We start from the raw sequence: 19,664 nt of genomic DNA, 5'->3' as shown, positions 1-19,664 counted from the left end.
GTTAATATATATATATATATATGTGTGTGTGTGTGTGTGTGTGTGTGTGTGTGTGTGTGTGTGTGTGTGTGTAATCATATATATATTGTATGTTATGTAATAGGTAATGCTATCTAGGGGCATTTTGGTCTTGTTATTTTCATGTAAATAGTGACTGTCCACTAGGGACAGTATTGTATTTTTTGTTCATTATTTTATTTTTGTCTTTATTGTATAGTGTAGGGGGTCTATATGACTATTGGATTGTTGGGATATGACTGATGGAACAATGAATGCCTATGGGACTCTTCCAACAGTCATAAATATGATTGTTGGAAGAGTGAAAGCCTCTCTTAAATGCCCATCTTGGCTCTATATATAAAGTCTTTCTCCTCTTTGTAAGATAATGCTTCTCTTAAGCATTCATCCTCAATAAGATGAATATTTTATATATTTTTGTGTTCCTCTCTTTAGTTTGATGTCTTGAATGCACTTAATGCTTGTGTAGTGCCTTTATGTTCTTGTATTGTCCCTTAGTTGGACTTGTGTACATGCATGTGCACATTGTGTTTATGTTCTTATAAGCCCTTAGAGGCCCTCGCAGATTTCTTTACATGGTATTAGAGCTAAGAAATCTTTCTTGGTATTTTGCTTTTTTTGGTTCTTAGGATTCTTTAGTTCAAGATCGTGCTTCGTGAAGGATTTGTGATCGTTGTGTGGCCTGAATTCAAGGAAAATCTTGATCCAATATATATCTTATATCTTTAGTGTTACTTGAGTTATCTATCTCATGCATTATGCATGAAAAAACACTCATTTTTATTATCTTTAAAAAAATAATTGTTATTTTTGTTAAAAACTAAAATCTTTAAATGTTTTTTTAATTATTATTGGATTTTTTTTATTAAATGTTTTATAAGGTTTATAATATTTGTTTGATCTTGTGAAATTATATATGTGCATGCTTTATGAGATCTAGTTTGAATCTTATTTTTTTGAGCTCACTTTATTTAATATGTACATATATGATTTAGTATTCTTAAGCATGTATTGTTGGCATTTCAATGCTTTATTTAAACACTTCATGTTCATATTTATTATTCAACTTTGTTTTGTTTCTTTTTGAAAAAATTGTCAAATATTTTAAAATAATTTGAAATGGTGTTGTTTGTCATTTACAAGTATGATCTTATGAGATTTGACTTAACTTGTTTTTGAATTTTTTTATTTTTTTACTCTTGATGTATTTGTATGTGAAACCTAAAATAGATTATGAAATTTTAAAAATTATATGTGATTAGGATCTTAGTGATCATGGATACCTTGCTATTTTTGAATTTTGAATATATAATTTTTATATTGATATGTGATCCTTATACACTTGTGATTGTCTTACATGATGAATGAGATTATCTATTCGTGCATAAGGTATTGAGCATGATTTCGTATGAGAATCATTCACTTTTCTGAATGCCTTTTAAATGTTTTATTTTTAAAAAATTATTAAAAATAGTTATGTTATTGGGTGTTTCTCTTGTTGGCCCTTTTGTAGTTCTTGTGATTGTGTTATTTTTGTAGTCTCATGGCTCTTTAATGAACATTATCTTACATGTTTTGCATGGGATTTAAATATTATGCGTTTTTGCATACTTAATTTTAATAAAATATTAATTTGAGAATTATGAGAACCTTTTTTTTGTTTTTTTTCCTTTGTGGGTGTTATAAGTGTTTTTCTCATGGCTCACTTTAGTAATTGTCCATTATTGATGGACATGCTTGTTCATAATAGAAGACTCTCATTGGTGGACATTTTATCTTGTCGTATGATTGCATACTTTTACTAAAACTTAGTTGCATCGTGATACCTCACATGAGTTTTAAGTGTTATGTTTTTATTTTGTACTTATGATATTCAATATAATATCATTTTTTATATTGTGAGCCTTTCTGTGTATCCGTTTGTGGGTTTTGTGAGAATGTTCCTTAGAGAACATTTTTTGTGTTTATCCACTTAATATTGGTGGACATTTCGGTTCATGATTGAAGGCTCTATAATTGCATTACTTGAGGATTTCTTTTACTTGAAAATTTTTGTCTTATCAGTTCTTGTTCCTTGGAATGTGTATTTGGAGGTTTTTATTATTTGGCTTTATAAGTCCATCACTCTTCTTTTGATACATCTATTATTATTTGTTTGGCCTTATCGAGGCGAGTTGTATGCTCTTCTATATTGTGGGACCAAAGTTAGTTGTTGAGGTGAGTTATGTGTGCGTCAGTGTCTTCTCGTCAGTATAGATTGTCAAATGATTTGCCTCTACCTAGCGCTTGATTGACCTTTGGTTCTATGAGTGTGTTATATCACTCATTTATTTCTTATGCACCTCGATGTTGTGGAGTTAGAGTTAGCCGTTGAGGTGAACTATGTGTGCACCTCAAGTCATCTTATTTTTTAGTTTCGTGTTGATATTTGTCTTGGGTTTGATTGATTGGTGATTGACCTCTGGATCTATGCTACTTTTTGTTTGAACCAGAGATATTTTTTGGGGTGAGTTATGTGCACCTCAGTTTTTTTTTGTCAATTTAGATTGACGGTGTTTGACTCTAACTGAACGTTATTCGCAGAGTTACCAGTCAAGGAAGCGGAAAGCGATACGTGAAGCAGAAGCGGAAAGCGAGGCAATTTCAAAATTTCAGGAATCGATAAGTGTGGGACGACTTAGAAGTGAATCAAGAATCGTCTCGGAAGCGACCTAGGAAGCGAACCAATAGCGACCTAGAAAGTGAGGGGGAAGCGAAAAAAAATAAAAATAAAAATAAAAATAAAGGAGGAAGTGAGGGGGAATCACGCTTCCCAAAAATAGAAAATGTGCTTTCCAAAAAAAATTTGTGCTTCCCAGCATGTTTCGGAAGAGCAACGTTTCGTGCTTCGGGGAAGCGTGCTTCCCAAATGCCTTTGGTGTTTCTGGTAACTCTTGTTCTGTGAGTGAGTTGTATCACTCAATTGTTTATTCGGCCTTTATTGTTTATTGGATGATCGTATTGTTTTTTATTAAGTGATGGCTCCATTGATATTTGATTGTGACAATTTTGGTCCATATGTATAACACCCGACAATTTTTTCAGAGATTTTGTTCAAATATAAATAACCTATTTTATGATTTTCGATCACACGATTGCAATCACATTGAAATTTTGAAAAACCTCAAGTGATTTCATAAAAAACAGAGCTAATACGCTCGTAAAACATGCCCAACAACCCTAAGGGCAAAATTATAATTTCAAGATCTATTTTATAAGATTCAAACACATTGTTGCATTCGTATTGAAATTCTAAGAAAGGCAATCTTGATTTCATCGAAAACAGAGCTCGTATGCTCTCGAAACTCATTTGGCAATTTTGAGGGTAAAATGGTTATTTTGTAAATATTGCAAGGACATTTATGACTAGTAGGGTCATATCCGTCCATCCACTAGTTGATTGAGTCCGGTCAACCTTGATTTAATGTGTATACAATGAAAAAACAAATATATATATTTATATATATAATATACTTGGACCTAACTACATTAACTAAGTAAACTTAGTTAATGTAACTAAGAGGAAACTATGCTAGTTTAGTTGGCCTTGGACTTTGGGTTGGATGATAATGGATCCAACCCAAGGCCCATTTAAACAAGACCATGGGGTGCAAGTGGTTTCACTCTCATGGTATTATGGGATTTACAAGTGTTGGACATAGTTCTACACTTGTGAGAGCCAAGGCAAGAACGTGACGCCTATAGTGTTGCCATTTGGAAACACCAAAAGCTCACTCTTACCCTACAAATAGGGCTCAGTCCCCCCTCTTCAACTCATTCCCTCACCATTTCACTCTCTCCCACCTCACTACTTCTCTCCTCTCCTCTACTTTCACGTTTTTCCCTTCAGCCCTTCCTCTTTGGTTTTAAGCCATCATTGCTGGTGGCTAACCCAGCCACCAATCATCCTCTTTTTTTCTTTTATCACCACCATTGGTGGTGACTCAGCAAACACCATAGCTCTGTTCTTTGGCCAAGATCAGTCCCTTCACCGGTTTGCACCCTCACCCGATCTACACCCTGTTAACCCAACCTGCTACTGTACCTGCCAGGCCTCCCTACCGAACCTACCTTAGTTTGCACCTCCCAACTTGCTTCAGTCCAAGCTAACCTCAACCCTTCTACACCCACCTAGGTCGACCAAGCCTCCCTTATGCGCCAGCTTAGCCCAATTTAGAGGTTCTGTCTTCACTCCACCAAACCCAACCGAGCCTTGTCGTGTGGGCCTGATTATCAGCCTCTTCGTTGTACGCCATCAAACCAAACTGTGCCCATCGAACCACTTCTTCACTGTTGTTCGGCTGCACCCTTGCACCACACAAACTAGACCGAGCTGAGCTCAGCACGATCACTGACCCGGTTCCCTCATCGTTTCCTTCGAGCGAATCAACCCGATTCGGTCGCTATCATCGCCATTGAAAATTTATTGGAGGAAAATTCCCCTGAGCTTTTTGAGAATTTTTTGTTTCTTATCGTCGTGCTCTACGAAGTAAGTTCTACGGCAAAATGGGTGTAATTTTTTAATATATATATATACACACACGCATTGGATTTTAAATAAAGTAGTTTTTGGGTACGTATCATATTTTGAATAAAACTAGTATTTTACATAAAATAATAAGTTTTGGTACGTATCATACTTGGAATAAAATAATCATATTTCAAATAAAATAATAGTTTTTGTATGTACCATACTTTGAGAAAAAGGATTATATTTCAAATGAAATAAATAGTCATTGCGTACATCCCCTTTGAATAATATATATATATATATATATATATATATATATATATATATATATATATATATATATATATATATATATATATATATCAAGTCTCGAATAAAATAATCATTCTTTGAACAAAATAATATAAGCATATGCATTATGTTTCAAATAAAATAGTAGTTTTTAAACACATCACACTCCGAATAAAATATTATAAAGATGCATGCATTATACTATGAATAAAATAATACTTTATGCTTACATTTTCTCATATTCGCCTTTTTAAGATAAAAATTTGAAGCATGCATAAAACAACGTGCATCTGCCTTGGGTTCAGAGAACCCTACTGACAATAAAATAGTTTGCACCAAAATTAGTTACGGCCCAAAAGATGTCAAGGTTCTGAGAGACCTTTCTTGTGTCACACGTACACAATAGTGTGTAGGCTATGTCACATGGGTGCGGGTGCGGGTGCGGGTGCGGGGGTGTGGCAAATATATATATATATATATAGAAGGGGGGTCTGGGGGTTCCCCCCGGCATGGGTCCATATATATATATATATATATATATAATATCATACACATGTATTAGAAAAATAAAATAAAAGAATAAATAATATAACAATAAAATACATTTGGATCCACAGTTAGACACATATGGATCCAACCTGCGTACCCAAACAACCGTTGAGTTGCGGATCCAAACCGCGGATGGATCACGGGTCACAGACCCAGTCGATCCACGCCTCGCACACCCCGTGCGTTCAGTAATAGCAAAAAAATGAACCCATACTCGATAGAACTGCGTTAGGGATCATTTTTGAACCCTAACGCAACAAGCAAAAAAGGCTGGGGACGGGGGATTGCGCAGCCGCCGGGGGAAGGTAATCGATTCTCTTCCATTCTAGGGCCACCCTCCCTATATTACTCCCCTCTCCTCTCTCTCTCTCTCTCTCTCTCTCTCTCTCTCTCTCTCTCGATTTCTCGCTCGACAGTGGAGCAATCGACACCGACGACCTCCCCAACCGCGGCAGTCTCTTATCTTCTTCGCCAGAACAGGTAGGATCTCTGTAAAATTTTTTGCTGGGTATTGAATGTGTTCAGTCATGTTGAGGTGAGTTACGGAGGAAGCCCTAACCCAAATGGCACAGAGTTTTTTTTTTCGGGTTCTCGGCTGCCGAAAAACCCAAACTTGTGAGCTGGGGGTTTCGGCAGCTACGAAATTCGAGCTTGGGGGTTTCTGTCAACCCTAATTCGAAAACCCCAAATCTATGATTTGGGGGTTTCGGATGTCTATTGTAAAGGTATGATCGAAGAGGGGGGGGGGGGGTAGTTCTTTAAGTTGACATGGTCTCGATGAATTTCACATACGGTCGAACCTGTTTATGGGTATAAGTAGGGTCGGTATGTGGAAAAGAGACTTTTATGCACTTTAGAGAATTCATAATCTGATCGTGTCCTCAATTTTCTTGAAATTCATAGGTTATACCTGTGTATGTCTCTTTGGATTTCACGATTCAGTTTTGTTCTACTTTATTTAAATTTCGCAGCCCATTTCATAGGGCAAATTATTTTTTTTAAAAAAGAAAAACAAAAAATGGACCAAAATGACCCTGGGTGCGTTGACCACACCCAGGGTCGGGTTGACCGCACCGGGTGCCGCACCCGCATCGCATCAACACGGGTGCGGCACCTGTCTGGCCGAATCCCTGTGACATAGTGTGTAGGGCATACTTTTGTTCTAAATTTTGGTTCGTGTGCAAGCACGAAATAACTAAACTCTCAAAGTGCAAAACAAAACACTATCTGATAAATAATTCATGCCTACACACAAAACTTAAGATATTGATCTGCTACATTGGCGAAATACTTGTATATAAAGAGAAAGTACTGATTAGATCTGGTACAAATACATGACTTTGGTTCTTATTCTAAAAATGAGTACCTGGGTTACTGAACCTCATTTTGGCTTATATTGTGTAAGGCACTGAAAATAATCCTTGTAATAAAGATAACCCTTCTGACCCATTATGTTATGATCTCTACCTTGAAAAAGGTAGATAGTAGAACCTCGAGTGATTTTGTTTTGATTTTTGGGAGCTAGGCATCCCAGTGGTCTCCACTCACTCATAGGTCTATGGAGGTCGAGGCTATTCACATGTCCTAGGTGATAGATCCCCAACTACTGCAATAGTCCATGATGCATCCTACTTTCTGTTTTGCCTTAGCGGTGATTCTTTCGGTCACGAACTGTCTGTTTTGGGTCTGCTACAGTTAGGTACTCGGGTTCTGAGAATAATACACCCCCAGAATGCTTCGGTTGTCTGCGATGATCTTTCCCAGATACTAGGGTGGATGGTTAATTATCGAAACAAAGGCCCTTTTTAAATTACATGTTTGAAATAAAAATATGCCCTAATTATGCAAACAATTATGTTCTGTATTTTGCCTTACTTTTCGATGAAAATTATCTATCTGAATTGATTGCATATGTTTAATATTTTGAATTATCAAAATTGGTATGAACTTACCAAACTACCAGAAGTCTGATCCTTTAATGGGTTTTATTCAGGTCTAGGTCAGTGAATGCAACGGAGCTGGAGTGGCATCGAGGACTAGTACTCTTCGGAGGATACAGGCATAGTGACAAAAATTTTAAACGACAATTTCTCATTTTTCAAAAACTTGTGAGAAATTAAAAAAAAATCATAAATCTTGCATTTTTTGGCAAAATATTGGCAATAAAAATAAATTAAAAAATATAAAATTTATTTTTTAGTATAAAATATTAATAAAAATTATTTAAAAATAAATATACATAATTTTTTCGATAAATAGTTGTTTAAAACGTAAATATTGCATTTAAATCACAGTATTTATGATTTTTCATAAATCTCACGATATTTTGAAAATCTCATGAAAAATTGTCGTTTTAAACTTTCAGGCAATTTCTCGTGATATTATTGGGAGATTTTCATAATTCTCGTGATATTTGTCACTATGGATGTAGAGCTCAGCTTGGGACTTTTGTTCATAATATTTTGTATTCCCAAGTTTTGAACTATATGTACATTTTGTCAAAAATGATTTTGATTCACTCCGATAATAGTTTTGTTTTATTTCATCCTTGTGGCTCACTCAAAATTTTCAAATCTGGACTCAATAATAAATCGTTTTCCGTTGTCAATTTTTTTTTTGGTAAAATTTTGGGGCATCATAGAGCTGATATCACAACCCAGGTCTAGAAAGACTGGTCCACGAGCGTCCTGTTGCAGCATTGCATTGAAAGTTTTTGCTTAATTTTTTTTTTTTTGCATATAATACTAGGTTGTCTACTACTAATACTTGTTTTGAATAGATGTCTTATAATGACATGATTGGGGCTATTAATGTAATGACCCCGACTTATCCCCGTTGAAAAGTGGATTTTTTTAAAATAATTACGTGAACCATACCCAGAGATCCGAGGCCTTACGGACATAACACAATCTAAACTAGAGTTACCGAAAGCACCTAGCTTATTAGGGAAGCGTGTTTCGGAAGCGTAAAACATCGTGCTTCCGAAACACGCTGGGAAGCACCAAGTTTTTTTGAGAAGTTTGTTTTGTGTAGGCTGGCTGTTAGGCCAGCCGAACCCAGTCTGGCTGGCCTAATAGGCCGAGCCTGGTAGGCAGCCGAGCTCAGTCGAGTAGTTGGTTGCACATGTTTAAAAAAAAAAAGAAAAAAATATTTTATGATGGGCCCAGCCGACCCGAGTCGGCTGAGCCATGGGACAGTCAGCCCCAACCGAGAGTACCTGACCCAACCGACTGGGTCGGCTGGGTGGGTCTGGCTGTGTGCTAGACCCAGTCGACTAGGTCGGCTGGGTCACATGTTTTAAAAAAAAAGGGTTTTATTTGTGTGTGGTGTGTCTTAACTATTTTAGTAAGGGTGTATTATGAATATGTGTTGGGAACACATTTAAAACATGACTGTATGCTCAATGTACATATAAATAAAGATTTAATTAGCATGTGTAAGGTTCGGCTCTGCTTGTAATTTCCATATTTCTTTACTTACTTCATATTCAACCCTATGCGTGCAAGAGCATAATGTGTTTCATTTGACCCAACAACAACAACTACGCCTTCATCTCAAAACAATTGGGGTCGGCAATATAAACCAAAAAAGAAAATCATTCTGGGTCTTCCACATGAATCCTTCTCCTCCAATCATTTCTATCCAATGCCATGTCCTCAGTGAGGTTCAAAGCATTCACATCCTTTCCTATCATCTCCATCCAAGCCTTCTTAGGCCTACCCCGACCTCTTTTAACTAATATATTTTTCCATTTCTCCATCCTTCTAACTGGAGCATCATTAAGCTGAAATCAAAGTAATGGCTGCAAGGCTGCATCCTATGCATATGCGTACACTAATTTGATGTCTTGGCACGTGCACCTTCACTTGAATGTTCACATGCTGATTAAGATGTGTAATTGCATGACAACATGTATGTAACATGAACATGTAAGTAACATGAACATGTAAGTTAAAGCATGCATTGACATGAATGCATAGACTAAATGAAATCATGCATGGGACATGAACATGTGTATTGAATGATAGCATGCAATTAAAATGAAGTGTGAAGCCATGCACATGTATATGTATTTTATTCATACACATCTGTAAATTGTCATAAATGAATATGATTTGAGAAGCACGAAAAAGAATGCATAAGAACATGTTATTCATGATTTTTGCATATGAATGCATTGATAATCAAATGAATCATCATGGGTTGTATAAGCCTTGAGCATGTGTTGCTCTTTGTTTTAGTGTTTTATGCATTGCAAAAATCCAATGTCATATTATTGTTTTATTTCACTGTTCTATGTTGCCACAGGCTGTGGTCCCGTGAAGAGCCTGACATGTTGATTTGCAAGCTTACGTTATTAATTCTACATGTTGAATTGCAAATTAAAAGAAATGAATTAATAACAAGATAAAAGAATTTAAAGAACTGTGTAATCTACATTTTTTTGATATCCCTTCTTTAGTGTGAAAATCTTGGATATTGCGGTTTTGGAGAACCTTGAGGATACTAAAACTTCGTGTGCATTGTTGTTGCCTCTAAACACGATACTAAGGTTTTTTTCTGGCCACGGTTTTAGAAAGAATCTGCCACTTTGCCTGGGGGTAGTGTATAGACACAGTTGTTGTTTTGGTATACCAAGAAAAGTGACATTATGGTTGATTTCCATAGTATCCCGACATTGGTTGTTGATTTCCAATGTTCCGATAGATGATGTTGATTCTTGATATCGGTCGAGAGCTAAGTTTAGAACCCAATAATAAAATACAACTTGTGTGCTAAGTTACCCTAGAGACCCTATTTGACCTTGAAAATTCTTACCCGTTTGGAATATCCGTAGATAACGGTAATTAAAAAGAGGAACTTAAATTGTGTGCATTTAATAGGGACATGCATATGAAAAGAAAACTCTGATAAAAGATAATAATTTATTCATACATTGTACTGAAATCATGCATATTCTTGCTATGCATTAGGTTATGCATATTTGCTTGTTCTCTTAGTTGTGCTATATTGGTGAGTGCATGATATTGTTTCCTAATGTATGTTAAATGTTTTTATTGCTTAATTTATGGTCCTTGTTGTTTATTAAATATTCTCACATGCTCAATAATTATTTTCTATTGCATGAATGACTAATTGAATTATGAATGTCATAATTGCATCCCTCTAAAATATTGCGTGCATCTTATTTATGTTCTTTGTTCTTATTTGATTCATTAGAGGGACCTGTACGCAAGATTTGTTGGATTCTGACTTCCTACTTTTTTTGTTTTTCGCAGCCTCAGATGCCTAGTCGGGCGACCTGCTTTTGAGAAGAGTCATGAGGGGATTACACGACTGCATGACAAATTCTTGGGACGGCGTGACTCTTTCTTTTTGCTTTCTTTACTTTTATTTACTTATGTCTCAAACTATATGCATTTGAATAAATAAAGTTTAGATTTGTTTGATATGAAAGATAAGTATAAAATCCCTTGTAGCGGTGGTTATATTTAACTGTAAAGTTCCCAGGTCTCTGAGATTGTTTTCTCACTTGTTTAAAAAAAAAATATTTCACACTTTTTAAGGGGTATGAGTTGGGGTTGTTACAAAGAATATGTTGGAAGAAATCTTAAAAAATCAAAAAAATCTAGTTGTTAGTCTTTTTATTTTATATTTTTCAAAAAAAATCACAAAGAAAAATTCAGAATATGTTAGAAGAATAAAAGTAATTAAATCTAATATAATTAATACAAAAAAATAATACAAATAAAAAAATCTAGATCTAATGATAGAAGGGGAAAGAAAAGAAAATACTAAACCATCTGATCCAGCGTCTTTCAATGGATTAGGTTGAGGAGAGAGCGAGCTGTGACCTCGTGAAGTATGTAGACGCCCTTTGGAGTTGCTTCTCACGTTGATTCTGCAAAAAAAAATCGAAAAGAAAATAGAGGAGGAGAAAAAGAAAAGAAAAGAAAAGAAAAGAAAAGAAGAAAATAAAGAAAAAGAAGAAGAAGAGAGCGTTGTGAAGAGAGGGTTTCACATGAGATGAAAAGAGGGGGAAAAGAAGAGGGGAACGTGGTGTAAAGAGGGCCAAAACTACTTTCCACACCCCTCTAGCTATTATTTATATAAAAAAAATTAATAAAGACTAATAACCTAAGTTAAAATTAATTCAAACTAATACTTAATTCTATGATAATTTACAAAAATAAGGGTGGCACCTAGAAGAAAGGATATTTTTGAAATTTTATTAATTAACCATAATGGATTTGGGTTAAGTAGATTGCTAATCACGTGTGGATTAGATCTAAGATCCATAAAAAGATATTTTGAACAGAATCTGGAACTGATTGTCCTTGAAATTTGATCCAAAACCATAAAACAACTATAACTTTGTTATTTTAATTTTGATTTGGACAAAATTTGAATTATGGCTCCTTGATACCTGAAACACCATAAACATGGGCATCAAAACAATAATAGACACATAAGTTCATGAATTTAATAGTAAGTATGAATGCATTTTCATGCATTATCTCTATCGATGTTATGATCCAAAAAATGATAAAGTTTATGTCTCTAGAAATATAACATTTCTTGAAAATGAAAATGGATTTAATCTTGAAAAACCTAAGGAAGAATCTGAGTATGCCTTCTTGTTTGATTTGTTACCTAAATCAAATAATAAAATTATTGATAATGATGATATTGATTATTTTGAGTCAAATAATAGACCAAGTAAATAAAGAGAACCAACTCATAACATTTTATAATACTCTAGACGAGATAATGGGGAGAATCCATGTGCTTTTGAAAAGTATGGTCAACCAACAAATGTTGAAGAGTCTACTGTTAGAAGATCTGAACGGATACATAGGCCTCCAAATAGGTTTGTTTCCTATGAATCTTTCTCTCAAAATATAGGGCATGCATGTTTTCTAGCAATTCATTCATATCATAAAACCATCTAACTATAAAGAAGCTAAAAACATAAAAGAATGGGTAAAAGCTATACAAATAAAATTAGATGCATTACACGACTCATATTTAGCAGCTCAACCTTTTCCTAAGGAAAAGAAGATAATAAGACGTAGATGGGTATTTAAAGTCAAAACAAAGAGTGACAGGTTCCTAGAAAGATATAAAGTAAGATTAGTTGCAAAAGGATATTCACAGGAATATAGAATAGATTATGAAAAAATATTTGTCCCAGTAGCTCGCATGATCACAATTAGAGTTCTAGTTGCAGTAGCATCTATTAGAAAATAACCTATATATTAGTTAGATGTTAAGAATGCTTTCTTAAATAAAAATTTAAATGAAAAAGTTTACATGGATCTTCTTCCTGATCTGACTATTGAAAATTGAATGATTCTTTGTCTTCAAAAAGCGTTATATGTATTTAAATAAGCTCCTAAAGCATGGTATGATCAGTTTAGTGGAATTGTGTTGAATCTTGGATTTAAATCATGTTATATCGACACTACTATTTTTGTAAGATCTATAAGTACCTCATGTATCATTCTGTTTTTGTATGTTGATAATACAATCATCACTATGAATGATAAAAAAAAATTGAAGAAATTAAGATTATGCTTAAGAAATCTTTTAATATGACTGACATTGGTTTTTAGAGATATTTTTTATGAATTGAAGTAGCATACTTGCCAAGAGGGTACATTTTGTACCAAATAAAGTTTATAGCTGATATTGTTGTGAGTTCGAGAATCACAAAAATAAAAGATTTTACTCTTGAAATGATAAATACTAAAATGAGAGCTGAAGACGAAATTTTATTAGATAATCCAACTCCTTATAGGTAACTTATCAGATCATTAATGTACTTATCTATTATTAGGTTAACCATTATGCATGCAGTACATACTTTAAGTCAGTCTGAACATGCGCATACATCAGTTCACATGAGTGTCGTGTTAAGAATAGTTTGATATATCAAGAAAATATCTAAAAGGTTATTTTTATCCTCTTCATGAAATTTAAATCTTATTGCTTATACTGATTCTAACTAGGAAGGAGATCCCAATAATCGTTACTCAAGTATAGGTTTTTGTGTATTTGTAGGTGATTCTCTCATTTCTTTGAGATGCAAAAAAAAACAGAAAGTGTCTTTATCTTCCACGCAAGCTGAATATAGGACGATGGCTACAACAACAATCGAGGTCGTATGGACAATATCATTACTTTCAGATATGGTTGTTGATGATTAAGAACCTTTAAAATTATGTTGTGATAACAAAAGTGTCATATATAACCAGCAATCACACATTTCATGAATGAATGAAACATATTGAGATGGATTGCCACTATGTTCGAAAAGAATACTTGAAAGGGACGATTATTTTACCATATATTCGGTCCGAGTTTTAGATTGCGGATTTTTTTACCAAAGCTCTTCTTCTACCAAAACTTTTGTATCTTCTTAGCAAACTTTCAGTGATTTCACCGTAACTTTGAGTGAGAGTGTTAAAATATAGTGTATATATTTTTATACCTATCTGATGTACGCATATCAAGAGTATTTTGATCATTTAATAGCATATAATATAATACAGTCCAATAGGGACTGTAAAGTTTTTTTTTATTTTTTATTTTTTGTTTTTTGATGTCAGTCAAAATGACTATTGGACTTTCAAAATGTATGTGAGGCTCTATAAATATACAAAAATCAGGTTTTTACATTGTGCTCTTGTGAAATTCATGCTTTCGTATATCTCCTTTATAAAATTGTTATCGGTCCATTAAAGACCATATTATATTTGTGCACTTGTATGGCCTTTCGTTGGCATTGTGATTATGCACATCTTGTTTCATTACAATCCTTCCATTAAAAGATGCATTTACTATAACCATCTATTGCTGTATTGAATTTGGTTGTGAGCGGTGTGTAAGGTCATTTCAATGAGTCCATGGAGTAGAGGGATGTTTGAGTTCTTTGCAGTTGGGCTGAACTGCTAGAGTGAACGAAAGTTTCTCACTTGTCTATCTCTCTACAACCATGCAGTTCTGTCTTTGAATCTTTTGTACTTAAATAGTGTTGAAAATTAAAGCTGTAGTTTATTTTGATTGTATATTGTTCGCAACAATGTGCAATGGCTGAATGATCCATCATAAAGTCTGATGCGTGGACAGTGTTTGCTACATTGTGACTTGAATCTAGATGTGGGAATTGGAGTTGCCCTGACTGGTCACCTGACTTTTCCTGGGTTCTCTTTTGGAACATGGAGTTACCTAGTAGTTTATGCTACCTGACCCCTGACTTGGGATCATGATTTTATCATGAGCAAATCTGAAGAGCATGGCATTCAAGTATTACTGCAATTCAAATATGAAATGATACAGTGGATACTTAACCTTGCTGTTGGCTAACCCATTTCTTTCTGACAACAGATTTGCCATCCGACCCGAACAGTGGAGGTCCATGCAAGCATCAAGGCAATCAATGCAAAAGGAGTTCTCTAAGCTGTTTGGATCCAACAATACATCTGAAGAAAGCGGGCTACCGGTGTCATCTTCTCATTCATTGGATGAAAGGATCAGAAAGGATAGAAGAAAGGATGGCATCCCAACTGATGGAAGTGATCGTGCTGTAAAGTTCTTGGGCACAGATATGCCTGGTCTTGATCTATCAATGGCTAAATTGGGATTCCTGATGATGAAGCTGGCTAAAATGCATGTAAATTCAGTCACCAACCCCACAGTCGGGTTAGAAGAGGGAAAAACTCTGTGTCCAAGAGAAAAAGAATGGTGGTGAGTGACGGATATAAGTGGGGTGACCCATAGTGTTGAGACTGACATTGAAGTCAGGAGGGAAGATGAAGTTGGACTTTCAGTTACTAATATGCAAAAGAAAAAGAAGGGAATGAAAGAAAAAAACATGTAGCTTCCTTATCCCCATTCGAAAGACGAAAACTTGGTATAAGGTAACTCCAATCTCTTTTTTCTCTACCATAATTTGTTCTTGCCTCCATATTTTTTTTCTTTATAGTCTCCATGTCTGTTTTCTAAAATCAACAAGTCAATCTGGCTTTGATGTTTTTTCAAGAGATATATAGCCAAACTGTTTTTGTTGTATTTCTAGCTTCCAAATATAAGGTGTTTATGCTTCTGTATGAATTGTTGGACATCTGCATTTTGCATCTTGCATCTCTGTACATGATAAGCTGGTTACAGGTGCCCATACTAGTTTTTCTTTTTTCCCTTGAAAATAAAGCTGGGTAACAACCCTATTAATTGATTTGTAACATTAATAGCACAGATTAAATGAACCATGAGAGCATACATTGTGTCAAATCTTGAAGTTTATCCTTCCAGTACATTGAGTTCCATGAATTAGAAACAACATTCTACATTTGACATTAGGTGAAGAAAAGAATCCATGGACATGATAGAGAAATTATGTCCCAAAGTGAATAAAATGTAGACAGCGTAAAATTAGCCTTCCTCTTTCTTCGTGTGCTGATCTTGAGGCCGTACACCATCTCTTGTTGTTGCATATTATGCTAATCGTATAAACCCTGCTCACTTCTTGCAAGGTGACATTAATCTTAGAAAAATGACCATATGCGACAAATATGACTTGTTTTCCCAAATGCCCTACAATTTTTGAAATCTATCCTATGTTCAAAACTACAAATAAAAAACTTGTTAGGACCTTTTTACCCTTTATACAAGCGAACTTCACAAAGTTCGTGCGATATATGGTTTTGCTCATCGTAAAACCTCACTTAAATGTATATTCACACATTTTTTTTTGCACTCTTCAAGAAGTATGCAAAAAATTATGTTATTTATGTGGTTCTCTTTGTTAATCATAAAATCACAAATATCTTATTAAAATAACATATTTTATACTAAAGTTGCAAGAAATCATGCGAACCTCATTTTTCTTTTTTGTAACCTTCACTTAAATGTATGTTTAAAGTTTAAACTTATTTTTTTGCGATTTTCACGAAGTGTACAAATATGACTTATGTGAATCTTCATAACTTCATAAATAATGCAGTAAAATTATATATTTTATAAGAATATTGTATATCTAATTGTGCGAAAAGATGCATATATATATATATATATATATATATATATATATATATATATATATATATATATATATATATATATTTATTCATTCCATTCATTCAAAACTGAACTTGGTGATACATATATATTCATTTCTGTTATTAAAAAATGTACTTGCTCATACATATATTCATTCAAAAAATAAACATATTACAAAGCATTAAAGGGTTTGATCTTTGGCTTCTTAATGCAATTGGAAGATGTTTATCTTGAATTATGAAGTGCTCTATTTGGGTTCAGTGGACTGCATCATACAGGGTTATTAATTGATGAAATATGAAAGGGCTCAACATCAAGTGGTTCAATGTTTGGCTTCTTAATACCTGTCGGGTTACTGTTGTTGTTTGCATATCCTCTTCTCTCGAGCAAATGATTGAGGCGAAACCGCCTCCTCTGCGCTTTGACTCTTAAGCCTGTCAATCTTGCAATCCTAATAAGGAGACATAACAAGTGCATGCTCTGGGGTCGAATTACAAGATTTGTAGGCTCAAGAATCAAATTGCAAAAGAGGCGGTTTCGCCTCAATCATTTGTTCGAGAGAAGAGAGGGTTTCCTCTAGAAGATAGGGTTTGTGAACAACAACAATAACCCAATTGACATTAAGAAGCCAAATATCAAACCTCCTAATGTTGAGTCTTTCCCTATTTCATCAATTAATGACTATGCATGACGTAGTTCATCAAACCCATATAGCGCACTTTAAAATTTAGGACGTACATCTTCTAATTGCATTAAGAAACCAAATATCAAACCCTCTAATGTTGAGTTATGTACTATAAATGTTTGTAATATATTTATTTTTTGAATGAATAAAATGAATATATGTACGAGCAAATACATTTTTGAATGTCTGAAATGAATATATATATGTATATATGACTATGTTCATTTTCGAATAAATGAATATATATATATATATATATGCGATTTTAAATCATTGTGTCTCTCTACAGAATTAGATTAAAGACATAAGGCGAACATACATTTAAGTAACTATTAAAGAAAGAAGGTCCACACAATTTCTCGCAACTTTGATATAAAATATGGGATTTAGCTAAGATATTTATAATTAACATAGAAGACCACATAAATAACATAATTTTTTGTACCCAAACTCCGGATAAACAAGAGTTCTCCCCTTGTGAATAGATTTTATTGTGAATCTTTTAAGGGCTAACAACTTTTGTACTCATTGCAGTCCCAGCCACCAAACGACATTTGCTGCTCGCATGTTTCAGGTGGAATCCATGATCCTGCGGTAGGACATGGTGAAGTTATCCTGCTTAGTCCATTTCATATTTTATATATTCTCTTTACGAGTGTGCCAGCTGTTTGAATCGCGGACAGGTGTGGACAGATGCGCTGGGATGCCCACACCTGGGACGACAACCGTAGGTATAACATGCTGAGCCAGGACCACGTCGTGAATCCCAGATGCAGTTTCTTCGAGTAATAAGCCAATGAAAAAAAAAGAAAAACTGGCTTTTGTTTTTGGATGATGGACCAACTTTGCTTGGATAATGGTTTCGCTAACGGCATCATTTTTCCCATTGTATGCGAAATATATAGATTGTGGTAACACAAGCCATTTCTAATCTTTCAAAATTTTGTCTCTGAGGTACATGCTAAGTTAAGATTTGTATTTATAGCAAGGTTGTCCATGACAATTTAACTATTGGACTTTGCTAAATAATGTATAGTTGCTGTCTTCAAAAAATTATGAACTCGTGTAAGTTTGGAAAAGCTTAGGAACGTAGGGAATGAGCATTAGCTTTTTAAACAAGAGTATAGTAATACTAAAGTTTTTAATCTTTCCTTTCATAACATGGATTATTGTTAAAAATACAAAAGGTTTATAGATGAGTGCCACATTGCATGGTCATGGATTTCTGATGACGACCTCAACAAAATAATAAAGTTATGTTCCTTTCTTGGCAAGTAGGTCATGCAGAAGGGGTCAAATGAGAAAGCTGGATGGTTAGGTCGCACTATCTGAACCAATGGGTCTCGGGTTCGAATCCCACGTGGCTTGCCTCATTAGGGATGCAAATGGGTCGGATCCAGAATAGAGATTTTTCACTTATTGGCTGTTTTGGATACGACCTGTTTGCGTCTCTAATGTACAAAAAAAATTCTCTTGAAAATAAAAAACTTTCATTTTACGGTATTGTTTTCTCGCCAAGAAAATCTCAAAAAGGAGATTTATGTGTATGCTTTTGCTAGCGGGCCAGCCCGGTGTGGGCTGGCTCAACAGCCAGTGTTTTGGATCGCGAGCTGGGCCCAGCAGAGACAACGGCCTGGTTTGCCTGCCCAAATTGTGGGCTATGCTAGGCCAGGCTGGCCCATTGCCGAACACAAATTATTATATAAAACAATCTTGTCGGTTTAGGTATCGGTCCTGAATCGTTTGTCCACCAATTCAGTTGTACAGGCTGGTACCGATACTCAAGTGAATCGTTCTGTATCGGGCTCAAAAACAATAAAAATTTATTATTTGTCAATCATAACGTGACACATGTTAAAACTATTAAATATAATATTATTATTTTTTGGTATTTTTATAACAGGTTCAGGTTTGGATATGACTAAAAAAATAGACTCAGTTTGGGTATGACTAAAAAAAAGTAGAGCCATATGGGTTAAGGGGTTCAGGTATGATCAGTTTGGGTCTTAACGGATTCAGGTTTTAGCTTGGATATTTACATGATTGGTATTGTAGACATAATTAAAAAATATGTAAAAATAATAGAAGCAACTATTAATTAAGAAGAATATATTCTAATAAACGGGAAGTTTATTAATTATTCTAAATAATGTCAAATTTTAAATATAAAAAATATTTTCATACTAGCCAATCCTTTTAAGTTGAAATAAAAAGACATTATTGATAGATCATATTCAAAATATATCAAATTCAATGAGTTCTTGAGTATTATTATTTAGATTTGAGATTCACTTCAACCCTATGATTTCTATGCCAGAAGAGCAATGAGAAGCATCTTCAAAAAAAAAGAAATAAAGTATTCATCACTAAAAGCTAATGCATATTAATTGTAAGTTTATCGACATCTTTAGATATTTAATTAATTATATCAATTAATATTTATTAATTGTTCTATTTATTTTCTCGTACTACCAATTATAAAACGAGTTTGGGTACAAGTCTGGTATGAAGCGAGTTTGGGTTTGAGTCAGTTCAGGTACATAATAGGGT

The sequence above is a fragment of the Nuphar pumila genome, chromosome 7 (assembly GCF_984573655.1).
Source record: "Nuphar pumila chromosome 7, dmNupPumi1.hap1.1, whole genome shotgun sequence".
Taxonomy (NCBI): Eukaryota; Viridiplantae; Streptophyta; class Magnoliopsida; order Nymphaeales; family Nymphaeaceae; genus Nuphar; species Nuphar pumila.
Note: the sequence above shows the minus strand (reverse complement) of the source record.